The sequence below is a fragment of the Palaemon carinicauda genome, chromosome 16 (genome assembly GCF_036898095.1).
Source record: "Palaemon carinicauda isolate YSFRI2023 chromosome 16, ASM3689809v2, whole genome shotgun sequence".
Taxonomy (NCBI): Eukaryota; Metazoa; Arthropoda; class Malacostraca; order Decapoda; family Palaemonidae; genus Palaemon; species Palaemon carinicauda.
Window position 1 is genome coordinate 66,454,603 of NC_090740.1, and position 4,670 is coordinate 66,459,272.

At 26.4% G+C, this 4,670-nt stretch overlaps 1 long non-coding RNA gene across 1 annotated transcript; it reads right to left on the minus strand.

The window, feature by feature from the left end:
* Window positions 1-939: 939 nt before the first annotated feature.
* Window positions 940-4,453, minus strand: LOC137655055 (uncharacterized). The gene is made up of 3 exons (XR_011046792.1): window positions 4,266-4,453; window positions 3,842-3,897; window positions 940-3,481 (listed from the first exon to the last, which is right to left on the minus strand). It is a non-coding gene; the product is annotated as an uncharacterized lncRNA (long non-coding RNA).
* Window positions 4,454-4,670: the final 217 nt, after the last annotated feature.

The following is a 4,670-nucleotide window of genomic DNA, read 5'->3' on the forward strand; positions in this document are numbered from 1 at the left end:
TATATATATATATATATGTATATACAGTATATGTATATATATATATATATATATATATATATATATATATATATATATATATATATATACATATATATGTATACATATGTATATACATGCATATATATAGATATATATATATATATATATATATATATATATATATATATATATATATATAAATTTATATATATGCATATATAAATATTATTTATATGTATATACATATGTATAAATATATATATATATATATATATATATATATATATATATATATATATATATATATATATATATATATATATATATATACAGTATATGTGTATGTATATGTGTATATATATGCATATGCACATGGTGAATTTATACACACACACACGCACACACAAACACACACACATATATATATATATGTATATATACACATATATATATATATATATGTATATATATATATACATATATATATATATATATATATATATATATATATATATATATATGGGCAGTACATATACATACATACATACATACATATATATATATATATATATATATATATATATATATATATATATATATATATGTGTGTGTGTGTGTGTGTGTGTGTGTGTGTGTGTGCAGTACATATATATATATATATATATATATATATATATATATATATATATATATATATATATATATATATATATATATATATATATATTTATATATATGGATATATATATATATATGGATATATATATATATATATATATATATATATATATATATATATATATATATATATATATATATATATACATATAAATATATATGTGTGTGTATATACATGCATACACACATGTATATATATATATATATATATATATATATATATATATATATATATATATATATATATATATATATATATATATATATATATATGCTGTAATAATAACTACAATGCTTATAAACTACACAATTTAATATCCATGTACAAATGTTACATTGATTGGTGTTTTGACATTAAACACCAACAAATATATATTTTTCACTTTTATGATAACTTCTACTATCACCGTTTACCTTATCTTTGGAGTGGTTTAAAAACTGGACTTTGGGTACAGTGAGAGTAGATGATGTGCAGTCTTATATAACTAAGAGAATCTGTTGTTAGAATTTGCAAGGTGACTGACAAAACACACAACAATAGGTCAGACCACTACTAGTCAACACTTGTTGGTCGCATTCATTGATAAACGTAATTCTTAGAGAGAGACTAACGATTTATAATCTAAATTATCAGCCACCAAGTCAAAGGTTATGTCTGAATTTCATTGTATCTTCTTAAAAACTCCATTGGAATCAGGTTTCCACTTTCTATTTAGGAAGAGAGATTTCTAGTTTAAGACAGAGGTAGAGAAAACAATTACCTGAGAGTTATAGCAACGATAGCTACAATTAAAACAAACTTTATTTGTAGATCTAAATCCGTATTGCTATCTACATAAAAAGAGCGAATTCCTCACATGGAATATAAAAAAAGCTCAGGAAATATATAAAAAATGGGCTTTGCCGAATAATATGAGCAAAATCTAAATACACTGAAGGAATTGCCTAAGATCAGATTATAAGCAACAAAAAGGAATATAAATAACAAAATCAATCCACAGATATAGAATAGGTTTACCAAATCTTAGATTTCCCTTGTAGGCTTAATCTTAACCATATCATAGATAATTTTAGTGAAGAAAACCCGATTCAACAGATTAAACGTATCTCGAAACTATTTGAATTTGGAATTGCGTACAGAAAACTAATTCACATTTAGTGCCAAAAATAACTTTCGTCTTGAAAGAAAATAATACTATTTGATAAGCACTTAACGTAACAATACCTTCTGGAACAAAGTACCCAACTTGAAAGGGAAAAATTAGTAGCGCACCAGTTTTAGATATAAAGAAATGGGGAGATTAAGTCGAGGGTTAAAAATCTAATTCACATCTTCTGGAATATACACGGCCCTTTTACCTCCTCTTTCTTTCTAATTTCCCATAAGAAAAGTATAAAATATTGACAATATGTACATATGATTACATTCGCATATCATTCATAACTAGAAAATGATTGCAGAAGGCTCAGAATATAAACTATATTTCTTACAGCTCTTACTAAAATATCCACAGGTGGCACTTAGGAAAGAGGTGATATTAATAATTAAAGCTTTCAAAATTTTCCTTCAAGCTATTTCATTAGAGGAAAAAGGTACGTTGTTCTCCAAGTTATGTATGAAAATTATGGCCTCTTTTCAGGAAAATCCTCAGACCTGATAAAATGAATTTAACGATAGATTCTTCGTTTTGGTGAATTTGTATATGCGATAAAGTAATATTATATTAGTAATAATTTAATGTTACTTTGGCTGAGCTTATGATTAGATAAAAGATAAATAATGAATAGAATTTGATATGATAAACGACGGTTTTGAAGTACATTACAAACAAAAGAAAATGTACTGAAATATTTACATCAGGTTTTGGCAGTGACGTATCCAAAAAGGATTCGGGTGATATTAAACTACCGTCAGGAAAATCATTTTGATATTGCCTGTAATCCTTAAAAAACAGCCTTATTCAATGGTAATCACTATATCATTACCATCTACTCCTTTATGGCTCGATGGTACCATATACTTAAAATATAAATCTTAATATTTTCTTGCGAGTATACCTAAGCCACTAATAAGTAAAACTAGAACCTCTTAGAAGACAAAATCTCATAATATAATATAGAATCACAAAGTCTTCTTATATAAAAATGACTAAGGTACACTATATGCTAATTTCGAAAAACATATTTTAGTTCTTTGTGAGCTTAAATTACCATTAGATTTTTACATATCCAACAATGTTTCTGCAGAATCGGGCAATTTGTAAAAAAGTTAATCACAGTGTTGTAAGAGACACAAGAGCTATATACAAAAGAATAGATTGAAAATAACAAGCACTGATATCATAACTATATAGTGGAGATGTATACATATATGTTTCATGATAGATCTTCGTAATACCAATGCTCGCCCTCAAAAAAAAAAACTTAAACAATTGTTCTTAAAGTAATATACACGATTATATGAATTTGAAGGCATACCATTAAGTCACTTAATTTATATATTTTATGCCTATCTTCCACGTAAGTTACATAAAATTTATACATATCTCCTTATGACTCACAATTCGAGATACGAATATTCTCAACACATTAAAGTAATCGATGTTGGAGGATACATCTTGAGCTCAGTAACTTATATAAACTTTTCAGCCAAAATATCATCTCATTCTTTATAAAAAAAAAAAAAAAAAAAAAAAAAAACCTCATGAACTATTATACTCGGAAACACGTGTACTCTTGAAACTTCAAACGCAATCTGAAAAATGTTTATGAACACAAGTAACTGGCGTTGGTATCAGGAGTAAGTTGTCATCAGTATCATCTGAAAAGAACAGAAAATCAAAACACAGAAAGAGCATGAAAACTTAATGTAAAGTTTTTGACTGCTTGAAAATCAGAATTGAATCTTCCAATATCACATATTCAAACAAAATGAAAAAATAAATCGTGAATATAATCATGTTCATGTTAGAAAAATAATTCTTGAATTAATTGTAATGATTGTGGAAAAAACTGATGAAATGGTAGTTAGGAATAATGACGAAGAGACTACTGTCGTTCCTGTAAGTACCATATCATTATAGCTTAACTGCATGTGCAAACAGTTCTTTACTTGAATGCCATTTACTAAAAATATTAGATCATCGATAGCATTACGTGTGTACAGACAAATAAAACATACCTCTTCTAACGACAGTGGATTTCCTTTCATTTTGGTATCGATACTGTGGAACCGTTCTGCAGGATTCAAATGTAAATAGTGTAAAAGAAGACTCACATGCTCTTATTAATTGCAAATAAAACCCTATTATCACTATTTTAATGAGAGACTTTACATACGTAAAGAAATCTTTTTTATAATACTTATTACCAATAATTTAATGCAGAGTTCAATCAATATCAAATTATATCTTACTGGCTACAGAATAGACTTACTAATTATTTTCTAAAACTTCAACCACTAATTCTGAAGAAATATAATTTGTTAACGTGCACAGAAACAACTGAGTGTTACTCCTCGATTATTGAAAAAATTAGAAGCAATTATTCTCATATATATAATTATTTCTTCAATTGATAATTCAATAAGAACTCTTCCAACTTACCGTGAGCAAGATGAAGCCTGACGAGTGCCATAAGGAAGGCCTCAGAAGTCAGGATTCTGTTTTTAGCAAACCTAAGAACTAAGCACTCGAGAACCTTATTGGAAACGGTGACTCCAGCCTCCCAGAGAGCTGGTCGCAGGTGATAAGAGGATGTCTTTCCACAGTGGCTTCGGTCGAATTTAAGGAAGGCAGTCTGTGAATGAAAGGCAAACTTAGATTGTCAGGTCACAACTACAAATCTCTTGTAGAAAAGTTAACAAACTTTTAAAGTCTGATTTGATATGATCTATTCGTCAATGGTGTGTCATGTTACAAATAATAATAATAATAATAATAATAATAATAATAATAATAATAATAATAATAATAATAATAATAATAATAATAATAATGATAGATTTTTGG